At 44.1% G+C, this 12,292-nt stretch overlaps 1 protein-coding gene and 1 long non-coding RNA gene across 2 annotated transcripts in view; one reads left to right on the forward strand and one right to left on the reverse strand.

Annotated features, from left to right (window-relative positions):
• The window catches only part of htr2aa (5-hydroxytryptamine (serotonin) receptor 2A, genome duplicate a), an 85,480-nt gene that overhangs the window by 31,389 nt on the left and 41,799 nt on the right, over window positions 1-12,292 (forward strand). The gene's annotated exons all lie outside the window — the stretch shown is intronic.
• Window positions 8,561-9,308, reverse strand: LOC144466878 (uncharacterized). Its single transcript, XR_013493294.1, has 3 exons — window positions 9,242-9,308; window positions 8,922-9,012; window positions 8,561-8,673 (listed from the first exon to the last, which is right to left on the reverse strand). It is a non-coding gene; the product is annotated as an uncharacterized LOC144466878 (long non-coding RNA).

Raw genomic sequence — 12,292 nt, forward strand, 5'->3', positions numbered from 1 at the left:
TGAAGTCGTCGAAATCCAGCACTTGGGTAGTAGTCTCTATATACAGACTCTACATTCAGTGAATGTAGAGTCTGTAGGCAAACCCCGGAGATCTTGCCTCTGGAAGAAGAGCGGAAGAGCCCTGAATTCCGGTTGTAGGCTGTTTGTAGTCCGCATGATATTGACCAATCACGTTTGTGCCGGCTGCAGTTGTTGCCAGGTTAAATGGTCCGTGCGGTGAACTAACCAGGCGGAACATAATTGCCGTCACTGCAAACTCTGAATCCATCACAATGGTTCAGCATATTATTTATATATAAACGGAAGTCGCAAACGGAAATTTGCCTCCTCTGCCCAAATCAAACCGGAATGCCAAAAAATCGGGGGTCTGCCCCCAGAGGCTGTATCGCCGTCTGACGCAGAGTACAGCCGATGGGTTCAGAGAATGCTTGGGTAGTGACTTGTGGTGTCCGACACTGACGAAAAAGCTGTCCTTAAATGTCGGCATGATATGTGGCCAGTCGCCGTTACAGTTTAACAACACTTGGCGGCATCATGGGGAAATGCAGCAGGATCAGAACAAAAGTTAAGGCGGCAAAAGTCTGAGTGAGGCGGGGGAGCTGTGGTGGATGGGTCCAACAAACACCGACCTTTTTTCCTAAACTCAACCACATGCATTAGTTGTTGGAGGATAAAAAACATCAATTTACGGTGTTGTACTGACGTAGTGCTTTTATTTTGAAAGAGACTGTATGTAAAGGGTACATTTCCTGTGAAAACAGAAGTGTATGTTGACATGGCGTCCCAGAACGTACCTTGGATGTCATACGTTGACGTGGAAAGTCCATGACCAAATGTCAATATGTGACGAGGTTGGAGTGGGAATGTTTTGTCCCAGGCCTGTGTGAGAATCTCTGGGTACGATTTTTAAAATCGGATCTTGTTCTGGATCTTGTTAATACCAGCTCACACTGTACGAGTGAATCGTCTGCGATGTGCGGCCAAAGCTCACGATTTATGTGCTCACACTGTACGTTCCGATCATAAAGCACGATCAGAGAGCTCACACTGTACGGGTGAAAACGGCTCGTCGGCCCCTGCTGACTGTCCTGCCCGTTGACAGTTGTCAATAAAGATACATTTGAAAGCTCCGATTTGTTCCGGAAGTGCCAATGTTGCCAACGAAACAGGACAAGCGGTTTGCTTTGATGAGTTGCGCTATACTGTGTGCTGAAACGTCCAAAAAGAAGAGGCGTCAGCGCATATGGACTCGCAGATGTCTTGAGAGACATGGACAGTATGGTTTGTCCATTTTACAACGAGAGTTGGAGGTAAGCCAGCTACAGCCGGGTGCACCCTCTGTGTGTGTGTGTGTGTGTGTGCGTGTGTTGTACCTCGTCTACCGTGCTAGCTTGTATGTTTGTTGCGCTTGCTTGAAAATGAGAGCAGAAAAAACTTAGCAGGCAGCTGAAGAATATTGGCTATCTCCTGCCAGCGTTTCTCTCGCTGATAGCGGTCGTGGTCGGTGGAAGAAGAAACGTCAAACAGGCACTCATACTGTTGCCACAGCTCAACCGACCTGGCCTCCATATTTACAGTCCACCGACGCGTCGCCATGGTGATCTATGTCTTCGCGCAGGCGCAGTGAGGGATAAATGTAAAGACGTTGGTGAATCGGCTCGTGGCTCTGCTTCAACTGTGCGAATGTCTGTGCCGGCCGACCAAAATTTCTGACATGTCAGAAATTCATCCGACCGTCCGACCGTGGTTCTGGAACAGATGATCTGGAGCTTTCCAGTGGGAAGCACACACACAGCGACACAGAGCTCCAGGTCAGAGGATGCACATCTAGCTGGCAAAAAACCAACTGCACTGCTGTGCACAAAATGTCAGATGAAAGACTTTTGTTGACTGTCTTTATTCTAATCACCCTCTGTTGTGATCTGTGTTGACGCCTTTTAGATTTCTGCATCCCGCCGACACTCAGACACATTTTACAAGATTTATCTGAGGAATAACCTTGTTTTTATTAAAACAGTTTTCATCTGTTTGACAAAGTGCTGAAAGAAATAAGCCAGAACAAACAATCAGCTGTGATTAAAGAGGATTTACATGACAGGCTCTATTAAATCAGCTTGTTAAAGCCAACTTGGCACGAAGCTTCACAAGAGGCCCAACAAACAAACAGGTTGCTTTAAAGTCTTCACTGCAGAGGTACGCTCCTCCATTCTCATCACAAGTCGTAGCCTCTGTGTTGAGAGTCATAAAATACACGCTGTGCTTTTGATACGAAGAAATTTTGTGGCAGCTTCACACAGAAAGAGACGCTGGGTCGCTGAGGAGTCTGACGAGCTCATCTGGATTCATGTTGGAGAGGAGCTGGTGTCAACATTGTGATGATGTGTCTGACCAGCTCATCCTGTTTTTATCTCTAAAGCAAATCCCTGAATGTCAAACAGAACAACACATCTGAAGGAGAAGAAACTTATTTTGTTTTCACTCTCACAAAGTTCACGTCTACACTCACATTTCTGAGCGGCGTCCTGTTTCCGTCACCTTTCATAAAGAAGAGATGACATTTAAGAGACGACCAGCTGTGTCTCTGTTAAAGCTTATTCAGACTCAATCCTGCAGGCACCGTCCTGCTGCCACAAATACTCACTACAGCATTAAAACTGGATTCAACCGCTGCTGAAAATAGTCTAACATACTTTTTCATCCTGTTTGTTTGATAAAAAGTCAGTGAACAGTACTTAAGGAAATTACTCAGACTTTTAAAGCATAAAACTATATATTTATGCCTTCAGTAGGAACAGGTGGGCTTTGAGCTGAGAGACAGGAAGTCAGACAGTATGGAGACAGACCAACATGTTGTTGGTTTCGGTCTTTTCATACTATTTGTTAGGGCTGCACAAGTGATGGGCAAAGCAGTTCTTTAGATGTTACTGAATCACTAGAATCAGTTCATTAAAAAGATTTGTTCAAAAGATTCGTTCATCGTATCGTTCAGTGCTTGGCGGGAGGAACCCTGACTGTGTACTGCTGCGTCAGCCCTGCACTGGTGAGTCTCATTACTGGCCAACCCAACGTTTTAAGTTTGTTTATCTGGAAATTAAGGTGTGTGATTGTGTTAATGTGGCTTGACTCCTGGCTGCATTAGCCGTTATCTTGGAGAAAACGGTCCCTATGAAAGTGTATTGCTGAGAAGAAATGATATGAATCACTCAGTGTTCGGGGTTACGTCGTTCACAGAGTGATTCGTTCACCGAGTGATTCGTCACGCGGTAGGCAGTCCCTTCCTGCACCCTGGCTGCCTCGCGACTCATGAGTGATTCATCGTTCGCATGGACCGAACCGGCAGTTCAACTCCTGGCCTGCATGCTCGCTGCTGAGCTCAACTGAACTGAGAAATGAACGAATCAGTTCTGGAAGTGATTCAGTTCAGCACGTTCACTCAACAGATTCGTTCTTTTGAACGATTCGTTCGTGAATGACACAACACTAGGCTGCCCCCTAATAGTGGACCTAACATTCGTGCACCAGAAAGGTCATTAGTTGGCAAGATTTTATCAGTCACTTAATGGCGGAACTCTGTTAAAACTGGAGCTGCACCACGTCAGAATAAATCCAAACCTATCTGACTGGATCATGTTTGACTTTAATTTGAAAGGACAGACACAGGAAGTGTCCACGCTCAGCAGTCAGACAGGAGTCAGATTAATTTCCAGGGCTGGTACCTGCGGTTATTCCACAGGCTAGTTAATAACATGTCGGGCAGGAAATCCAAAGTGTGGGATCATTTTGAGAAGGTGAAGGACGAACCCAAGGTGATATGTAAACTCATCTTCATTGGTCGACTACAAACATGACGTATCATCTGAAACATGGAAGTAGCTACATGCCCATTAGCCCACAGCGTCATTAACAGGCGGCTCGCTCAGTGTGTGACGTGCACTTGTAGATAAAATATAGGCCTATATTAATGAAGATTCATTAGTACGGTTTGTATTTCTCTGTAATGTAGCACAGTGTTAACAATGTTACTGATACTATTCTTTCTCACACCTTCAACTCAAACCACCAAAATATAGCATTTAATCATTACAGTCATATCAGAAACATGCAGGAGACTAGTCCATTGATGGACCCTGATGATGACTGTTGGTCGACTAGGAATATTCTTGGTTGGGGGGGGGCAGTAGGGTTTGTCGACAATACCAAAAATATAGAAAAGCAGCAGACTTCTCCTTCAACAAGAGGCCAGAATCTTTTATCAGTCCCCCAGTGTTCACATAACTGTTCCCAAACTAGAGGAAATAGTTTTATTTCTTTCACTTTCCACCTTATCTATTTATTGTTTCTTTGTCTTCATCTCTCTCCGCTCAGAGTTTTAATCACCTGCATTGTTTCTTCCTTTTCGTGACTGCCGCCCTCATTGTGTTGCTGAGATTCTGACTTCAGTTTGCCACCTGGATGTGAATTCACAGACAAGATAGCACTTTGGCAATTTTCCTGCCTCCTCTCTTCACACTCGACTCTCTGTCGACTCGTCAATTGTTCGGCTGATGTCTCGTCTGCGGCGCTGTCATCCCGCTGCCTCAGGAGAGTGAGGGCTCTTGAAAAACACAATCAACTTATTTTATCGCCACAAACATACTTTGGATGGAACGCTGGAAATAATTACGAGCACTTCCCACCCACGTCTCTCAGCTCTGCTGGGTGCTCGACAACAATCAGACAATAGATTTTAAGCAGAGCTTCTTCAGCCTGATCTCTGAGGAAACACCTGAATGTAAAGCTGTTCAGCAGCTGAGTCAGCACTAAATGTTCACCAACATGATCAAGTCACCCTCTATACATTAAATTAAACCCAAATTAGGTAATATTTCTCTAACAAATGACATGCAGGTGGAGGAAAGCACATACTGAAACTGGGTTTGGCAGAAATCTGGAGGAAAAAAAAGGCAGAATTTGAAAATACAGCCTCCTCCTGCAGCTCTCTCCTCTCTGTCCTAAGCCCCATCCACCAGATGGCCGCTGGCATATGAAGGTATAGTTACTCAGTGTTTCCTGTACATTGATTTATTTCATTGTACAGCTCTTCACTGTGGACTGCTTCACTGGAAGGAGAGCGGGGGAGACAGACCTCCAGTTGGCAACACAAACCCACCAGCACCGCATGTCACAGTGGGCTGCGGGCCAGCAGCAGTGCTTGGTCTACCCTGTGTAACGGCAGCAACAGAAAGTTTGCTGACCTGGTGGAGAGTCAGGGCTGTTTGGCTCTCTGGAGCTGATGAAAAAATATTGGGTCCCAGTTTCTTTTTACGTCTTTGTAAGTTTAATATCTTTGTGGCTGTTGGTGCGTAACTTGAAGACATCATCTTCGACTTTTTATTTCCACTTTTTACCTTTTTTTTTTTTTATAATGCTGCCATGACCGGCTCAGAGAGCTGTGGTTAATAACAACACATTCTCACTCTGACCTCGTCACATATTGACGTTTTGGTCATGGAAATTCCAGGTGCAAGGTACCCTGAGTACGTTTGGTTGTGAAACTGTGTCAAGTTCCACCTGTTCCCTAGAAATTTACCGTTTACACACAATCTCTGACAAAATAAAAGCACTATGTTGGTACAACACTGCGAATTGACTTTTTTTTTCCTTCATCAACAAACACACATGGTTCAGTTTCGGCAACAACAGCACGTGGTTAAGTTTTAGGAAAAAGGAACAGGGTTTGGCTTTAGAATCTCAAGAGACAAACACCGGCCTCTCGGGTGAAAGTCAGTGTTTGTTGGACCCATCCACCACCGCTCCCATCTGCCCCACTCTGACTTTCGTCACCTTAACCTTCATCCTTGTCCAGCTGCATTTTCCCCCGATGCCTCCGGGCACCGTTGAACTATGATGGCAACCAGTCGCATATCATGCCGATGTTAAAGAACGCCTTTTTTCCGGTGGTTTCTGACACCGCAAGTCACTGCCCAAGTGCTGGATTTTGACAACTTCCGAGTGAGAAGGTGGGAAGAAGAGAGCTAAAATTACTGTTTTTGTCAGAGGAGTCTGGCTTTGAGGAGATCGAGGATGAGTTTCACTTTTGGTTCAGTTCCCCGTCAGAAAGGACTGTTTGGGAAGTACTGAGCATACAGTTGAGACTTGATTATCCTGCACTTGTTGTGTGAGAGTTGTGGACCCCACTGACTTCAATTTATCAAGAATTTTTCTGTTTTTTGATTCTTCATTCAACATAGAGACCTGTGATAAAAAAAAGGTTTCTTTACAGATTCATGTAACAGGGCGAGTAATCGATATACGTACAAAGGGGCATTTGGGGGTTGCAGTATTCCTTTTAGATCATTAACTTAGCACTTTAAATTAATGATGCAGAGCAGGAAGTTATTTTTATTCTGGATCGTTGACTTCTGACTGAAACTAAATCTCTTTTATGAGCTCAGTGTCAGATCAATGCTTCCACATCTTTTTATTATCATTATCAAAACGAATATCAGTGAGCCTTGTGTTGTCTCAACTAGGCTTTGTATTCTTTTTCAAGTGCACTTTAGATTTATGAAGAATGCTTTGATCTTGTCGGTCTATAGAAACATTCGGACAGGAGTGTTTTTACGAATTTGCATGTGTGTGTGTTCTTGGCTTGGTCATGTGACACCTGGCAGAGTTTGTGACGAGGTAAACATGTCAGATTTGGGGAGACAGGAGCACGAAGCCGAGCCAGGTCTCTGAATCTGATGTGTTGTGATTCAGGTGTGTGTGTGTGTGTGTGTGTGTGTGTGTGTGTGTGTGTGTGTGTGTGTGTGTGTGTGTGTGTGTGTGTGTGTGTGTGTGTGTGTGTGTGTGTCTCTTTCTTTATCTCTGCTCCTCCTCCTCTTCTTCTTCTGCTCTCTCTCCAGATTTCTGTCTTTTCTCTGCTCCTCTTTCATCCAATCAGCGTCTCTGTGAGCCTCTCTGGCCTCTTGGGAACTCATTTTCCTGCTCTCCATTTCCACTCACTCTTCCTCTTCTATCAATTATTTTCATGTTTCTTTGCTTTTGAGAGCATGCACACTTGGCCGTGCACGCTGCTGTCTCTGAGCCTTCACTCCATGTTTCCTCTCACGTTCACTGTTCTTTTTTCTTCTTAATCAGGACTCATGATTTGTTTCTAATCAAACACCATTAACGTCTCTCTGTCTAAACTTGAAGAGAAATCAGGAACAGAAAGCAGCACATTTTGGACAGAGGAAGCTTGCTTTTCCTCTCCAGTGGTCGGACTTTGTTTCCTCTAAATGGTTTTTGTTGGTGAATCTGGATTTTCTCACAGATTACACGGAGCGCTCACAGTCTTTGTTTCGTTTTGGTCCAACGAGTTTAAAAATGCATGAGAGCAGTTGTGGCTGTGTATAGCAGAGTCAGATGTTAACCAACAGCTGGCACATGTTCAGGTAAAAATTCACTGTAACTCAGACAAACACAAAACACACACAGACGTGGTTTTATTTAGCTGCAGCTGAAAGTACAAAGGTCTCCATGTTTGTCTGTTGTTGTTCCTCGGGGCTCAAACTGCTGCAGAGCTGCAGTCTAACCAGCAGGTTGTGTCACATGAAAGCCTCCATTGTGATTAACCATCTGCAGCGTTCAGTCACCCAGATCTTACCTCCCCGAGAGACGACGCAACTGATCGAATCTCTTCATGCTCAGACCATCGATCCTCAGCACTCTGTTCTCCTGAACTTTCTCTCTCTAGACTCAACACATCAAAAAGTGAGGGAGGCTTGAAAGACTGACCGACTGTTCACCTTCACTGTTCCACCATGAAAACCCCCAAAATCATTCTGCTGTCCTCACTGGATCATCCTGTAACTGCAGGAAGTGTGTGACCACAGGTTATTTCAATTAGGAAGTAGTGATTCAGAGATATGTTGCCAACGAGGTTTATATTTTAAGTCCAGTTTATTATTAAGATATCTCAAATATATTCAAATGTAGGGCTGAAACATATTCAGCAGGCTGATTGATAAGTCGACTGACTGAATTTATTGGACTAAAAAGAGAGAATAAACATAGGGTGACCATATTTTGATTTCCAAAAAATAGGACACTCAGCCGGCCACGACATAGCCTACTTAAATGATACTCGCAGTTTACTCAAAGATGCCTTATAATTTTTATTTATTTATTTATATGTATGGATAGAAAATTCAGTTTTATTACAAAATAATATCTCTCAAAGACAGACATTCAGATAGGCCCCTCTATGTAGGGGACACATACACACACTAGAGTGTGGCGATCCAAGCCTGATGGTACCCGACCGGTCGGCTGGGTTTGGTCAAAAATGTAGAGCTACATTTTTGACCAAACCCGGTCATAGCTTATAGCTATATAAATTGTATTCGGGCTCGGGTCGGATTCGGTCAGCTTTCAGTGAAAATGTAGTGTAAAAATAAATAAAATCCTATTGTCTGTCCTGTTTATTGCTTGGGCACTGTTATTTACGTGACAACATCTGAACATAACACACACAGACACACATTGGCTGTTTGTTTCTATGGCCCAATCCCAAACCACTCCCTACTCACTACCACTTCACTACCGAGTGTCACTCCAAATCAAGTTACACTCGCAGCTGCGGAGGGCACTCCTGATTAAGGGGAAGTGTATGAAAGAGAAGCCAAACCATGGGACGCTCTCGCCACTCTACCGGAAGAAGGAAGCAGATGTAACCATGGATACAGACAGATGCTTTGTGAAAGCAAAATAGAGCAACGGGCTATTAAAAAAAACATTTAAATATTAATTAAAATGAGTTAAATTAAAAAAAAACTTTAATAAGTCAGATAAGAGATACAGTGCAGTGTAATCAAAGTAATTAACTTGTTCATATTTTATAGACACAGTTTACACATTCACAGATGAACTTTATTAATTAATCAGGGCAATCTTACCTCCATCCCTGCTTTGCAGCATTCCTTTTTTAGTAAAGAGACTCATTTTTAATCCGTAGATCGATTAACTGCTTTGTTTTTTCTTCTGTCCCTGTGAACACATAATTAGGGCCGATATATTTTTTAAAAATCATGAGAATGGGATGAGGAATTTTTTAGACAGTTTTAAATAGTTCATTTAAGCATATGGACATGTAGGTTTTCATCTTTTGACACCAAACATTCTGTGAGTTTGTTTGAGACTGTAAAGTCAGTGTGAGGAAAACAAATGTGTGTGTTTGATCTAAAATATTTTACAAAGTAGAAAGACGGAACTCTACATTTGTACGTTGTTTCCTCCATTGTGATGTTGCGCTTCCTGCTGGGCTCATCAGAAGCCTGCACTGATGCACACTAGCTATCTAAGGGCGGAGCAGTCCACTCGCACTCAGCGATAATTGGTTTGGGACGGCCCTTAATATGGCGGAGCTCTGCGTGACCGCGCAAACGGAGGGGGAGTGAATAGGGCGAGAGGATAGGGGCCGGTTTGGGATTGGGCCTCTCTCTCTCCTCTCTGGAAGTCTCGGACCTCCAGCTGCCCGCCTCCGCCTTGATTAAACGCTGAAAATAAAATAAAAGAGGGAGACAGGTTTTTCCTATTTTATCTTATTTTGTTTTATTTCTCCTCTCCTCTCGCTAGAAGCATCGGACCTCCCGCTCCCGTCTCAAACACGGAGGTCTCCCTCTCCGCAGCTGAGCACCCATGGCGCACGCCCGGCCTGTTAAATAGCCTGTAACCACTGTGTGACACAAACTCAGTGCTTTGGTCGTTAAATAATGTCGGGCTCGGTTCGGGTTCGGCAGAAATATGCAGCCTGTGCCGCACTCTCACACACACACACACACACACACACACACACACACACACACACACACACACACACACACACACAAAACACACAGAAAACCAGACATTATCATCAGTTTATAAAAGACCCCCGGACGCCCGGGACGCCCCGGATGCCCTGGACGGGACGTGAAAAGTGGACATGTCCGGGCAAAAGAGGACGTTTGGTCAGCCTAATAAACATCCTTTTGTAGGTTTAATATCTTTGTGGTGGAAAAAAAATAAAATCAGTTGAATTAACTGATTTATTTACGGAAGTATGAACTAAATAATAAAAGAGACAAGGTGTGGACTTTGGTAAACTCAGTGAGTGGACTCGTGTATTAAAACACATGGAGAGAGACTCTTTGGCAAGACAAAGGGCCTGTCCCAATACCCCCCCTCAGCCCTGCCCCTTGGCCCTACCCCTACATTTGCACGTTCCCGCGAGGGGTAGTGGTGTCCCAATTCCTTTTTGCGTGTAGGGGTAGTGGGTATGAAACTAGCCCTTTGGAGCGAGGGATTTCAGATGCTGACGTCGCCATGGCTACCACCGAGCAAGAGCCGGGGAAAAAAGTTCATGCATAGCTAACGTTACTGTCGTCAGGTTGCTTGTTAGCTAGCTAGCTAGCTAGCACTATCTGGTATCTGTCATGTTCTGCAAAATTGTCGGACTTTTCACATTACGATAACACGCCAGCTAGCATAACTATGCTGTCTCGTAATGTTAGCTGGTTAGCTAGCTAGCAGAAGTCCCCTGTTGTCTGTTGTTCATCAAATGAAACATGATGAATGCTGCAAACACGATCGGTCGGATGAATGAGACTCCATTGTTGATGCTGGTTGGAAATATAGATGGCTCACAGCTTCCTGTTTAAAATAGTTATGTATGCGTGAACATAACCAATGCGGTGACGTAGTGAGTGGTGTCCCAATTCCTAGGGAAAGATTTCTACCCCTACCCCTTGTTGCTTCATTTCGAGGGCCGAGGGGTAGTGGGCAATGGGGTTATTGGGATTGGGCCAAAGTGACAGCTTTTTTAGTGAGTGGGAGCACTGGGAGCACTGGGCCAGGTGTTCCCACTCAGCCCTGCCCATTAATCAAAGTGAACCTGCTGGAATAGAAAAATAAAGACAGACACAGTGCAATTAAATGTATTTTCAGAAGGCAACCCCTTTGCAGCAGTGATACTTAAAGTAAACAGATTTAGAGTTTGAGAAACTGATTGTTTGGTCTATAAAACATTAAAAACCTAGATCCCAATGTGACGTCTGTAAATGTCTCTTGTTGTACCATACAGTGGTGTAGTGGTAGTTGTTGAGGGAGGTGTAGATGGTTCACTGTAGATGGTTCACATGGTTGCTAGGTAGATGGGAAGGTTACAGAGGAAGAAGTGGGCCTACTCCTTTATATTCCAATGGACTTTGGACTAATAGGTGTGCTGGGTATACTGTCAATGGACAGAGAAAGAAGTGGATACACCTGTGTCTACCCTCCACTACACCACTGGCTCCACCAACAGTACAAAACTTAAAGATATTTAATTTACAATGACATTAAAAGGAGTCAGTCTTCACATGTGAGAGAGGCTGTGAACCCTCAGAGTTGTTGCTAATTAGTTTTGTGTTGATTAAATTAGTTCAGCTCCGGTGTTTGTGATGATTGTTGGTTACAAAGCGACTAAAGGTTTTATATTTCAAACACAATCTGAGCATGGAAGCAAAGAAATAAGACCCTTGAAAGCAAAGTTGATTTTATTTTTTAAACTTTAATAAAAAGAAAAAGTCATCTGTGATCACAGTGTCATCAGACACTGCAGAATTTAGTGTTACGTGTCCTCACTGTCCTGAGCAGAGTGTGATCTGCCAGGCGTCTGAATCATAATCAATTAAAGGAATTATTCTCCATAAATCATTAGTTTATCAGTGTAACACGCCGACTTCTTCAGGCTGCTGTGAACAGGTAGAAGACAGTGTGTCCTTTCCCAGGTTGAACCCTGCTGCAGAGCTGACTGGGTCTAATTGGTGTCAGGTACTGAGGAGTAATGTTGCAGTCGCAGCCTTTCCTGTGTTGAGGTTTTACAAGCGGAGGAAGCAGAAACTGGCTCCCGGCTCTCTGAGAGGAACAAGGCCGAGGTGACAACGCCACAACATGTTGAGTGTAAAACCACAGCGGCGCTTTCATAAAGACGGCTTCGTCTGCAGCAGCAAAAAGTCACATCTCAGCAGCTCCTGTGGGAATTCTTCTGTTTGTGTCTGCGAGGGATACTTCATTCTTGTTTCAGGTCATCACCATCAGAGGTTGTGGAGCCAGTAATAACGTGATACTCTATCAGTCCCCGAGGGGGAGTTCGCTTTTCTCTTTGTGCTTCTCGACGGGATAAACTGAGAACAGAGGATCAACCGTAGAGCAAAGTCTGTTAGAGAGTATTTGAGGTGAAAACAACAAACATGGGTCGGCCAGTTTAAAGCACCAAATTTGTGTTAACGCACGTTTTAGTCCACTA

Source organism: Epinephelus lanceolatus, chromosome 14, assembly GCF_041903045.1.
Source record: "Epinephelus lanceolatus isolate andai-2023 chromosome 14, ASM4190304v1, whole genome shotgun sequence".
In the NCBI taxonomy this organism is placed as follows: domain Eukaryota; kingdom Metazoa; phylum Chordata; class Actinopteri; order Perciformes; family Serranidae; genus Epinephelus; species Epinephelus lanceolatus.